The sequence below is a fragment of the Macaca nemestrina genome, chromosome 3 (genome assembly GCF_043159975.1).
Source record: "Macaca nemestrina isolate mMacNem1 chromosome 3, mMacNem.hap1, whole genome shotgun sequence".
NCBI lineage: Eukaryota > Metazoa > Chordata > Mammalia > Primates > Cercopithecidae > Macaca > Macaca nemestrina.
Genome location: NC_092127.1, coordinates 95,054,887 through 95,069,184, shown reverse-complemented (window position 1 = coordinate 95,069,184; position 14,298 = coordinate 95,054,887).

Here is a 14,298-nt window from a genome sequence, read left to right as displayed (position 1 = left end):
TTATTTCCTGCCATGCCTCCCAGAGCCAAACCTACCAAAAGCCAGAATAAACGTACGCTGTCTTCACAAACAGGCGCTGTCTCTTGCACAGGCCTACTGCACAGATCAGAGCAAAGACAGAAAGAAAATTAATGATGGGGTTTCCAAACACAGAACATCCAACCAAAACAGTGAAAGATAAATCATTTCCTATCTAGAGGAGGAGAAGAAAAAAAATACAGCCGCCTGAGTCCCAGACTTCAATACATGAATGTATGAGGAGTCAATTTCCTGTAACTAAGATTTTATTCCTGACCGTAGCCTCAGTAATGTTCTCTTAACTGTGATGGATCACAGGTTTAATACAATTTACCATTATGAAAAATGTTTTAGAAAGGGAATGCAAAACAAAAAAGAGATTTCAGATTTTATTTATGCGCTACTTGTCCCGTAACAGTGACAGGTATAAACTGTTTTCTTCTATTTAACCACATTGATTCTTATTTTTATTTGCTATATCTATGTGAGGTACTGTTATTTATTTTATCATATCTGTATGAGATAGTATGATATATTTTCTTCAAAATCACTTTTATCCTCTCCTTGGAATGTTTCAAAACTGGACAGCGTTATATATTGATTTTAATCTGAAAATCTCTTAGCAGGGCAGAACACACTGCAATGAAATTAACATTTATGTGAAACGCTTCCCCAGGGTAAAGAACATAAATCATGCATTATAACACTTTAGAGCTGAAAGGGACTTTAAAGATCAATTCTAAAACCTTTATTTTATAAATGAGGACAAAAACCTAGAGATAGTTGTAGTTTTCCCATAGCAGCACATTGCTGGTTTAGAGCAAAGTTAAGACCAGAACTTGGGCTTCCTTACTCTCTATCTGGTTTCCCACCTTTCAGTGGTGTCATCCCACTTACATTCCTATTACATAGAAGTACCAATTATGTTTCAAGGAAATAATAAATTCCCTTCTAAAATTGCCAGTGCAGAAGTGTACTGAAAAGGTATAAGTATCACTTTAATATTTCTCAACTAAGGTTGAAAGACACTGTATGGGGTAGAAAGCAGCACCCTCATGGACATGTCGGAAGCTCTTCAACTGCCTGTACTCAGCATCTGTCTGTGGATGAGGACCCTTGGATCAAAGCCCATTGGCCAACTGTGCATTCAGACCTTCAGGCTCTCTTGGCCTCAAGTTTTCTCCTACAAACTCAGTTTATTATTTTGAAAAATCTACAAAAGAAAAAAATTTACATTGATGTGTTATTTTTTTTCAACACCATGAAGAAATTTTCAGGATTCATAGGGAGTTTCCTGAATTTAAATCAACTTATTTGACCGTTGGTTCTGTCTTACCCTTTCCCTGTCATCCTTTCACTTAATCTTATCAATCACTATTCCTATTTCCTTCTAAAAAATATCTGCAGTTTTTAATCCATGCTATCTTACTTTATTATATTTCCTTGTATTAAGCAAAGGCATGTAAACAGAGGGCCCAATCTTTCAGGCAGGTGTATGCTTGCTGTGTGCTTGCATATAGGTCACTGAAAGTCCATGCAAATTAGGGCATTTTGCTGAGCTACAGAATTTCATGTGGAGTAGCAGGTGTGTTGCAGAACTATAAATGACTTGGTTTGAATGATGGCTGTTGATGCTTCTCTATGCTTTATTCTTGCTGTTCACCGAATGGGTCATGTTATTGACATCTGAACTGTACAAAAATCGTCGTGGAAACCTCCCATGTCTAATGTTCCACTAGATGCGACATTGATTTTACGACAGAAGATCACCAAGTGTTCTGTTTCCAGTACTCTCAAAATAAAGATGTGTACATTTTATTAATAAAACAATGATTTAAAGAACATTGCTGTTTGGCCTCTGGTAATAAAATCTTGGAAAGTTTTAGTTTTCTACTATAGGAGATTATAAAATTAAGATAAATTAATGTGTATTAAAGCAGAGACTATTTGGCATGTAGTTAAATAAATATATCTGTAGTTAAGAATAATATTATATTTTTGAAAATACCCATAAAATCCATAAAGACTTTAAGAGTGAAATAGACACACATCTTTCTAGACTATCATAACTTTTTGCTTTTTATAAGATAGAAGGTTGGAAAATCTGCAGATTCCAAATGCTTATCTGTGGACTTAGTGTCAGTCTGAGGCAAAGATTTAACCAGCCTGTATTGAAAAGCAAAAAATAATATTGAGAACAATGTAAAGGGTGTATTTGGGTGTGTGAGTGAATGTGTGTGTGTGTGTGTTTGAGAGAGAGAGGGAGAGAGGTATCTGTAAAATTGTCAACCGTTCTTTCACGGGGATGGCCCTAATTTCCTCTGGAATTTTGCCGTTCTTACTCTTGGGGAATTAAATGATTATAGTAATAAATGGTAGCTGACTGTTTTAATGTTCTTACTTAACAGGAAGTACTTGGCAAAAGCCATGTCAGTACCCTCCCAATTTTTTTTAAATTTAGTTTACTGATCTGTGAAATGTACATATCTGGTGTCATGAACTGAAAGTCTGTGAGCTCCCCAAATTCACATGTTGAAGCCCTAATCTCCAAATACAATGGTATTTGGAAGTAAGGCCTTTCGGAAGTAATTAGTTCATGAGAATAGAGCCCTCATGAATGGGATTAGTTCCCTTATAAGAAGAGACGTGAGGCCAGGCACGATGGCTCAAGTCTGTAATCCCAGCACTTTGGGAGGCCAAGCTGGGTGCATCACTTGAGGTCAGGATTTCAAGAACAGCCTGCCCAACATGGTGAAACCCTGTCTCTACTAAAAATACAAAAAAAAAAAAAAAAAAAAATTAGCTGGGTGTGGTGGCTTAGGCCTGTAATCCTAGCTACTGGGGAGGCTGAGGCAGGAGAATCGTTTGAATCCAGGGGGGCAAAGGTTGCAGTGAGCCGAGATCACACCACTGCACTTCAGCCTGAGAGACAGAGTGAGACTCTGTCTCCAAAAAAAAAGAAAGGAAAAAAAAACAGAGAAAAAAGAGATGTGAAACAGGTGATCCCTCTTACCATGTGAAGGCACAGCGAGAAGGCAGCCATTAACAAGCCAGGAAGAGAACCCTCACCAGACACTGAGTCTGCCAGCACCTTGATCTTGGACTTCCCAGCCTCAAGAACTATAGGAAATAAACGTCTGCTGTTAAGCCACCCAGTCTAAGGTATTTGTTGTAGCAGCCCAAGCTAACTAAGACATGTAGGAAGATTCTTATGAGCTCCATGACGTGGAAGCCAGCTCTGCAGAAGTGCTAGACAGTAAAATGAAACTGAATTATTCTTAATCTGATTTGTCACAACTGTTATTACGAATTCCAAATACTGTAGCCAACAAGAGGATACAATTTCTTGTAATCCTCTTGTAAAAGTAAATTACAACTTTTAATTCTGTTTAAAAATACTCATATGAAAAAAATACTCATACCTAGCTGAATTTTCCACATTGTTCTCACTCTTATTTCATTACCTTTGTTAACTTTCTCTTTATTCCTCAACAAGCCCTCTCAGCTGTCTTTTCTAGCAAATATTGAAACTGAAATTGTCCAAATGATTTCAAATCAGTACACATTGCTTGTATTTATACTACCTAACAAAGCAATGCTTGATAACTTTAAATGATTATCCCCAAATCTCTTGCATGAGAGAATTAAAACCAATGGGGGAAGTTAACAACTCAGGGAAGCAGATGTATGAGACAAGAAAATAGCTTTGCCAATTATTAGGGGGAAAATAACTGAAGCTGAATGTAAAGAATTATCTCCAGTTTCCCAATCTGCTTAACAAAAAAAAAACTTTAGCCTTTTTACAAAATCACTGATATTCATTTGTATAAAATTATTGCTGGATGAAGAGAAGTTCAAGAAGCTCTAGTCAGAGTCAATCTGCTAGCTCCTAAACAGAGGAGTAAAGACTTTGGACTGGGTTAATTCTTTGGACTGGATGCTCTTAAAAATATATTCTATATTCTTCTCTGAGTACTTGGATACTTTAAACAGGGCCAGGGCTAAGATAGGCAAACGCTGTATGGCCCCATTTTAAAAAGGACACTCACTCTCCCGGTCCTTCAGGTGCAAGGCTGGCACTTGTGAGGCCTTGCTTCCTTAAGTTGTACACTCTAGATGCCTTGTTTGCTTCATCCTACTCCTGGCCCTACACTGATAAATTAGTCCACACACTAATAAATTTGAAAGACCAACAGAAGTGGGTGGTGGTAAGATTTCTCTCTGCTATACATAAAGGAAAGGGAAGAATGAATATAGAAGTGGTGCCTCGTGAAGAATGGGAGGACCTTCCCCACTTGTCAGTGAGGGAGAAAGTAAAAAGAAGCTATAAACTTCATAAATGTCAATATGTACACAAACTACCTTTTAAAAAATGACTCAAAATATGCCATTTTTAGAAAACATGTCCTTCTCAATCCTACACCCACCACCTTTAAGAATTGTTCATCCATAATCAGCAAGTCCCCGTTTAGCCTTACTGTCTGTGCATTTTCTGAACTTCTTTGCTTGAACTGAAGCACTTCCCCCGTAACCTATTCTTGCATTAGTCTGTTTTTTCTTAAAAACATATTTTAAGATGTGGTTATAAGCCAAAGATTTTCTTAGGGATAATGCTTGTACTATGGTTTGAATATGGTATGTCCCCACCAAAACTCATGTTGAGGGTTGGTCCCCAATGTGGCAGTGTTGGGAGGTGGTGCTATTAGGAGATTAGGTCATTAAGATGAATTAATGTATTTCTCAAGAATCTGGGTTAGTTCTCAAAAGTTGTTATAAAGTGAGGTTTCCTCTCATGTTTTACCCTTTCTGCATATACCAACTTCAATTTCCATTTTTTCTGCCATGATATGAAGCAGCACAAGGTCTTCACTAGATGCTGCCTAGTCTTGAACTTCCCAGCCTCCAGAACCATAAACTAAATAAACCTCTTTTCTTTATAAATTATCCAGTCTCAGATATTTTAATATAACAGAAAACAGACCTAAATACCTTGTGTGAGAGAAAATGAAGAGGGATCCAGCAAAGGCTAGGAGAGCCACAGGACTGTGCTGCAAGTCTGACATAGAGTGGAGGAGAGAGAAGGGGAGGGTTGGATGGAAGCATACTAGACTATTGCACAGACCAAGGTGGGGTTAACAAGGGCATCAGCAAGTCCTTGAACCAAAATTAGCCATCATGGCAGGCCCATGTCTCTCTAAAGTTGTCTTGCCTTAGTATTTCTGCTGCACTCCATCAGCACTGGCGGCATCCTATAGGAAGCCTGGCCTTGATGCCAGAGCTCAGTAGCTCAGACCCTTGGTTAATTAATCTGCCAGCAGTTGGGGTCTGCAAGGCACATTCTCATAGCCACCACAACTCTGGTTGTGGCTTTTTAATCTCTTACATCCCTCATACCTCAAAATTAGGACTGGTGTCCCCTACTTCCCTGATACAACTTTTAGACCATCACTCCTCTACTTTCTTTTTAAGAGCAATATAAAACTCATGAGCTAATCAAAGCAAACAAAACCCAGTAGCTTTCAGGTTCATGCCATTCAGCCTGTCTGTCTTCTGAGCACTCCTCATCCACTGAAGACTTCAATAGCTGGCTATTGTCTTCCTCACTCTAATCCTTTCTGATATACAAGGTAAGTTCAATACCTGAACCTCTCAGAACTTCTCCATCTTTTATGACCTTTTCCTTTACCCTCACTTCTACGTACCCTTCAAAGATCTGCTCAAAATCAAGCTATCTTGGAGCCTTCTCAGACGCCCCAGCTATATCAGATCCTCCTGATATATACTTCACAGCATCTATGCTACTAATTCAGAGCTCGATCAAGTTTTGAAAGTATATGTTTATCTATATTACTATTTGATTACTATTTTCTCTCTATCATTAGACTATAAGTTCCATGATGAGTAGTTAGGTCTGTTCTACTCATCCCTTTATTCTCAGCACGTACAAGGTAACCACCCATAGTAAGTATTCGACATATATTTTGTGCATAAGTAAATGATTAATTAACTAAGTAAATGAATGAATGATTTGATTGAATTGGGTTGAGTTGAACTGAACAGAGATATATGAATAGATGCTGTTGCCAAGGCTTATGTTTGTCTACATTCGAAACATATATCAATGTAATTAAAAACTTCTGAAGAATTAAAACTTTTCTTCATTATTTTTATCCTATAACAAAATTCATCATTAAAAAATTATGCTTAATTTTATAATATAACCCACTTTTGAACATGTTTTTCATTTTATATTAAACCGTAAACTTAAAAAAAAAAAAAAAGACAGGGTCTTGCTCTGTCACCAGGCTGTAGTGCAGTGGTGTGATCATAGCTCACTGCAACGTCGAACTCCTGGGGGATCCTCCTACCTCAGACTCCTGAGTAGCTGGGACCACAGGCACCACCACATCTGACAATTGTTTTTGTTTGTTTGTGATAGAGATGGAGTCTCACTATGTTGCCCAGGCTGGTCTAGAACTCCTGGCCTCAAGCAATTCTCTGGTCTAGGCCTCTTAAAGTACTGGGACTATAGGCATTAACTACTACACCCAAACTGAACTGGAAACTTCTTGACCTTTTCAATTCATTTGAGGCTTCCTTGAAGTTCATAACACAGATTCTTGCACATAATAAAATTACATATTACATTAATGTAGCAATGCATTAATGCAACTGCTCTAAAATCTGATATTTTGTTCTGCCCAATAAAATTAACCATTTGTCTGGTTTCTTTTTAATATTTATTTTCACCCAGAGACATCGTGAGATTGACTTTTATTTATATTTTAGGATTTTATCTTTGTAATAAGACTTTCATAGACCTTTTTTCTGATTTTCTTTCCTTTTTTATTTGTCTATGTTATTATGCTTCTATTTATTTTTCATGTTTGTTTAATTTTTAGGATTTAACTATAATTAAGTCTAAAGATTTAAATGTAGATTTTTTTTTGTTACTGCCTTAGGAGATTTTCTTTAAAGGGGTGGGGTGGAGCAGGGTGCTACTAAAAGGAGTATACCACTTTAATTACTTTTTCATATTTAATCTATATTTTATGTCTCTCTTCATTTAAAATGTTATTATGAAATAATACTTCGTGATTTTCTGAAAATTGGAAGAAAAATCTAGTTGCAGCAACTTAGATTTTCTAAGATTTTTAGTCAATTGCATTTTTCAGATATCTTGTTAGTTAGATTAAGGTAAATCAAGATGTTATTCTTCTGCTTTTAGTTCTATGTACTTAGTTTTTAATATGGTGTAGCACAGATGAACGGGAAAGGAAAAGATATTATGCCTTATGCCAATAAAATTTATGCCAATTTTATGAGGTATTCATAAATTACCTCAATTTACCAGTGGCTTTCACCATACATCCAAATTGGTTTATTATGTATTATCAGTTCTTTCTTTTTTCGAAACAACTTATTTTTACTATTCTACATGATGCTGTTTTCTTAACTTTTTTAGTTTACCTTGATAAAATTGTTGTTTAAAAAGTAAAATGAAATGACAGGCAAATCACGTTAACCAGGACAAAGCAGCATCTCACAAAAGACACACAAACCTGCACAAAACCAACCTGAATCCATTCATCTGAAAAAAGAGAGGCAGTCAAAGTATCAGATGCAGGAAATCTAGCAGGCAACAAGAATCTAGCACAATTAAAAATATAGCGGAGAAAGAGCATGCAATTGGCTGTAACTTACCATCTTTCTATAGAAGAGTTACTTTGAATTCCAGTCAAGACAGCTCTGTCTTATAGATGGGGAGCAATTTTGAAGGGTGGGCTCATGGGAGTATTACTAATTCTCTAACTCACAATAGCAGACCTCAACGTACTAACCCTTCACAATACACGGCTCTTACTAAGTTGTAGTAAATTTACTTACTGTGTTTCAGGTTGATTAAAATAAGTTTGCAGGAGCAATTTTCCTGAAATTCTAGCTAGCCTAAAGCAAAAGGAAAATTTTAATTTGTCATTTACCTTATCTACTGAGCAGGAACCAAGGCCAATTATAGATCTGTCATAGTGCTCAGTGCATTGATTACACTCCACAAAGCCAAATAACAAACATCTTTTAAATTATTTCACACAAGGAATATTGTTCATATTCACCAGATTTCACTGAAAAGAAATAAGGCAATTTTTTTTCTTCACATCTAAATCAGTAAATATTTACTAAATACCTATGATGTAGAGAACATTTTGGTAACTGTTGAATTTAAGTGAGAGGCAAGAAATATTTATAGTTTTTCATTGTACCTTTAAAATATTTTTATCATGAATATTTTTGTCAGTTAAACATAGCCTGTTATGTTTTCAAAACATTATTTATCTTGTAAACAGTTTCTTATATAAAGAGAAAATATATTCTTCTTATAACTGATCTAATGAAAATCTGTGATATCTTTTCCTTTCTCCTAAAGAAAAGCTTTTGGAGAAGATACACTTTTTTTTATTCTGGAGATATTCACTCATACCATGTTCTAGTCAGTTGTCTGATTTTAAGTATTTGACCACGACAAAGTCACAAGTAAAGTCACAACGGTACTCTGTTGGCTGTTTCCTTCTTAAAGTGTGTCAGTAGAAGTCCAATCAATCAGGTAAGTACTTAGAAAAGCAGAAACTGCTCTAGATATTTCAATCAGAAAAGTCAAGTCACTTTTAGAAAAAGTAGTTCAGAGGCTGCTGCAAAACCTCATATATACGGAAGCACACATGTCTGCCTCGCTGCTGCCAGAGAAAGAAAAGCACGGCTTCCACTTCCCTTTCACTTTGCAGATCTTGACATGAATGCATCCCCTAGCAGAATCAAACCCAGAGCAATGAACTGGCAGGGATTCTGGGAATGTACTTCCCAAAGGTCCTGTCATCCTCATATAAAGGTGAAAATAAAAGAGTATGATGCTAAATTGTGACCAGATAATGTGTAGAGAGAGAATGGGGGAATGAAGCAAATTCTTTTTCAGTGGTATTGGCCGAAGAGTTTTAAGCTGTGATTTAACAACTCATTTTACAATTCTGAGGTGAATGATAGTTATAATCTACCCTCAGTTATCCATTTAAGGATTTTGCACTTTGATCCTCCCATTTTATTTCCTTGACCACTTGGACAGAAAGTTTACATTTCAATAACTTAACAGTAAAAACCATACTTTAACTATATATGAAATTACTTTTTTATATATATACACACATGCTGTGGATTTAATTGCTCAAGATTTAGCCCCATCTTCATACAAGTAACAGCTAGTCAGATTTCCTCTCTTTAGCTTTTATAATGTCTTTCCCATTACATGTATTTATCCTCTTTCCAAATAAGAGGGGGAGAGGAAAAGGAGATATAACTGGCTTAAAATTAAAAATACAGAACAAAATGCAATTAAGTCATGCCTACCAACTATTGTGAGACATAAAAAGAGTTTTACTTGTATTTCATTCACTCCTCACAACACCTCTGTGGGTTTTGTTTCCTAAATAGACTAAAAAATTACTGGCCAGGCGCGGTGGCTCAAGCCTGTAATCCCAGCACTTTGGGAAGCCGAGACGGGCGGATCACGAGGTCAGAAGATCGAGACCATCCTGGCTAACACGGTGAAACCCCGTCTCTACTAAAAAATACAAAAAACTAGCTGGGCGAGGTGGCGGGTGCCTGTAGTCCCAGCTACTTGGGAGGCTGAGGCAGGAGAATAGCGTGAACCCGGGAGGCGGAGCTTGCAGTGAGCTGAGGTCTGGCCGCTGCACTCCAGCCTGGGCGACAGAGCAAGACTCCGTCCCAAAAAAAAAAAAAAAAAAAAAAAAAATTCCTAAGGTATAGATAAAAGATAAAAATCAAATAATAAGGAAAGCCAAGAATTATTAGATCAGAAATCTAGATTCAGGAAAGTATCCCAAGTAATCACAAAACCTGTATGGGAGCTTCTGAGCACCTAAGGCACATGAATGAAGGATGCATTATAGACTATTGATGAAAGCCTCAGGATGTCAAGGGTGGGGGAGAAACTTTCTCATGTTTTACTAATAAAGAATATAATGTTTGAGCTGGGCATGGTGGCTCACGCCTGTAATCCCAGCATTTTGGGAGACTGAGACAGTGGATCTCTTGAGGTCAGGAGTTCGAGACCAGCCTGGCCAACATGGTTAAAGCCCCTCTCTACTGAAAACACAAAAATTAGCCAGGTGTGGTGGCGTGTGCCTGTAATCCCAGCTACTTGGGAGGCTGAGGCAGGAGAATCCTTGAACCTGGGAGGCAGAAGTTGCAGTGAACCAAGATAGCACCACTGCACTCTAGCCTTGGCACAGAGAGATTCTTCTGGAAAAAAAAAAAAGAAATGCAATGTTTGGCAGAATATTTTAAACAGAAAATGGGAAGACATAAACCAGGAGTTAAAGCCTCCAGGATTCTTGTCCTCTTTCCCTTCGTGACAAACGCCAAGTTAATTCATTAAATTTAACTCCACAAACATGTTTTGAGAACTTACTAAGTACAGGGTATTGTGCTGGAAGTCACTTGTGAGTTGCAAAACTGGGCCCTGCCCTCCAAGCATTCACAACTTTTGGGGCAGCAAGATGCAAATACAATCAATATAAGTAAAGGCACATTGTGTGCAACTAACAAGGGAAGAGGCAAAATGAGAACAGGAGAGATTCCTATGAGTTGATGAGTGACTAAAAAAAGCTATGGGGGGAAAATGCTATTTGAGGTTTAAGGATTTAAGCAACAGACATGACCAAAAGGGGGGCCAGTGTGAACAAAGTGAAGAGGTAGAAGAACTTGAAGGAATTAGACTGGAAACAAATGCCATGATCTCAGATTCCAACAGTAATGAAGAGGAATGAAGTCGTCCATGTGAGGACTGTGGCCAACAGAAGAGTGCACAAGCCATCTACGGAGACATCCTTTGTGAGAATGCTGGTCCGGTGTTATCAGAGCTCCCCAAAGAAGGTGGAAATCCATATTCTAAGATAAAACTTCAATTTTTAAACGCTAGCACACGATTTAAGAAAAAGAAAACTTAAGCTTTGTGTGGATCAAATAAAAGACACGTACACCCATATATGGCCCAATGGCTATCCATTTGCAACCTCCTGGTCTGATGTGCTCTAAGATTCTATCCAACTAAGGAATTCTAGTTTTAATAATGAACCACATTTTCATTGAGCAATATATATTCATCTTGTAAAATTATACATATTAAGGAAAACCACAGAAAGTTTATTTCAATAAATTATGTCTTTGATTTTCTTCATAAATTATTGTAGAGCTCTTAGGACTTTCACTTGTAAAAGGCCTAGATCGAAGAGAGGAAATAACAAGAAGGGGAAAATGGAAAGAAGATAATCAGACATGCAAATACAATAGACGTTTGCCAGTATAACTAACGTTTATCAATCTCTGAGGATTGAAGACTGCTGATTTTTGTTGTTTTAACTAGCTGGGGAGAAAATAGTAAAAAAGTTTTTGTAGCACAGGAAATGTTGACCTTTCCAGAACAACAATTATTAGGCTACCTTAGAAGAACATACTCAATGATAGCTGGGCATGGTGGCTCACACCCGTAATCCCAGCACTTTGGGAGGCTGAGGCAGGCAGATCACATGAAGTGAGGAGTTTGAGACCAGCCTGGCCAACATGATGAAACCCTGTCTCTACCAAAAATACAAAAAAAAATTATCCAGGCATGGTGGCACATGCCTGTAGTTCCAGCTACTCAGGTGGCTGAGGCAGGAGAATCGCTTCAACCCAACCCGGGATGTGAAGGTAGAAGTGAACCTAGATTGCGCCACTGCACTCCAGCCTGGGCGGCAAAGTGAGATTCCATCTCAAAAAAAAAAAAAAAAAAAAAAAAAAAAAGAACAACAACAACAACAACAATATACTCAATGCATGTGGTTATTTAAAATCCAGTCTACTGTAACATAGTAAATATCTCCTTACATTTATGGATATTCTTATCTCAAAATTTTTGATCAACTAGTAATTGTTCCAAAACTGTGATCATATCCTTTAAAATAACAGGAAAAAAAGAATAATCAGAGGGCACATGCCAAAAAGTAAAACGAAAGCATAAGAGCTTTACAGCTACTTTGCTTCACAAGCAGTTTTAAAGTGTGAGTTGAATGCTGCTCCAGTGAAAAATACTAGATTTTTTTGCAAGAAATTTAGCAAAAGAAGCAAATAATAACTTAAGCCATTACATAAAGAACGTTTCCATTTTCAGTGAAACAGTCCAATCATCTATGCTAATACTTCTGGTCACCTAGGTCTTACCTTGTGATCTACCACCAGGGGAAATTACATTTATCTGAGTTCCAGGGCGGGCCAGGGCTCCTCAGGAGACTCTTTTAATAGTGTTGTTATGTGCTCTTAGTAAACAGCTCAAACTAGAACTTAGGTAGATTTTTGAGTTGAGGTTTTCCCAATAGTGGTGCCTTTTCAATAACATAGTAGAGTATCTAATGGAATATAAAGAAAAAGATTAACAATAAAACCGACGGTTTCAGAAAAAATACCCACCCGACAATGTTCTCTTTGCTTATGAGTTACTACTTCACAGAACAACCTCTATAGAGTGTATGTAAGCATATATACTTTCAGTTTCAGAACAAAGAATAAAAATATAAAAAGGTAAAAATGAAAATGTGTGCTATTCTGCTGCAATGTAACTGAGTGTTATAAAGGCCCTGTGAACAATATTGAGTTTGCAGTGGCACAATCACATCACGAAAGATTTACCTTCACTCTGCAAACTCAATATAGGGCAATAACAGTCTATTACAAGCTGAGCAATACAACATGAAAGGAATGTTTAAAAGAACTAGACAGAACCTTTAAATCAACACAATTGAGTTATCTTCCCCCAAAGGAAGCACCATGAGAGAGCTCATAGCAGGATTTTTCAAGAGGTATTACTAATTTACCATAAGTTATATTTAATACACTTTTAAAATGTAGTTTGTAATCTCTCTTCACTTTTTAGAACACAGAGCAATAAATTAAAAGAGAAACGATCCCCAAAGAGCAAGAGACTGGGAGGAACAAAAATGACAATAGTTTTATTCTTTGGGGGCTAACACTTCAAATAATTCTCCCACAACTTAAAAGGCTCTCTTTTCTGGATTTCAACAAACATCTCTCCTTTCCCAATTTCAATAAAATTCTTCAAATATGAACCTGGAAGAATAACATCAAAATATCAAATTAATCAATATTAAGATCTTGTTAAAAATAGCAACACATCATAAAATTTTAGAAAAACATGGTAAGAAAGTCTCTTAGTATCTCCCATAGAAAAGTAAACAATTTTATCCCGCCTTTTTATGATTAAAATGTACCTTTGAGAGGTTGAGATTCTTATCCAGACTGTGTCAGAAATGGTAATAGCATTTATTTTGGGATGGTACTGTTCATTGTTGGCAACACTTAGACATTTTCTTAGCATTTTACTATTTCCCTATACATTTTCATTTTTAATGTATTTAATATTTAAGAGTATGTTTAGTTTAATTGAGTGTTGAGACAAGACGTTACACTTATACATACATAGCTAAGACTTTGTTGTTACAAATTTTAGTCTAAATTCACATGTTTGCATTTCTTGTGAAGTGGAACTATTGAGTATCACTAAAACATTCATCATCTATTAACGTCTGATATTTGTACACACAGCGATAAATTTCTATATGACACTTATAGAACCACTCCTCCAATTATTTGCAAAGTTATACTCTTTTTCATTTTTGTGTGGCATTTTTGTTTTGACTTAGCTATCCTAATACCAGAAACATATGCAAAAGGTTTTAAATTCTAGAAAAATTGTACTTATAATGGATTTTCTATACATGAATTTTCTGCTTTAGTGATGAAAACACACCCACAACAGGTGCATGAAACCGCCTGCAACACATGGCAAATGGGGGAAGTACTAGGGTTTGTCCCTATTGATATAGAATGGTTTTATTGGTGTCATACAGTAAGATTTTATAATAAATCAGATTGTACATGGGTTTATACTTATGTATCTGGTGTTAGAAAATATTTAATTCATGTTTATAATGCTTTTAATTTTATAACCAGCTTCCGAAATTTCTTTACAATTGACCTTTATGTCAAGACTATTTTATTTGAAATTGCCCATTACCTGATAATTTTTTTCAGATATTTGAACTGTATTGTCGTTTCTCTTTTTTAAATTCTGCTCTTTTTTTTTAAGTCCATTCAACTTCTTCATGCCAATATTGTGATTTTAAAGGTAGCATTCTGATTCATATTTTTATAATC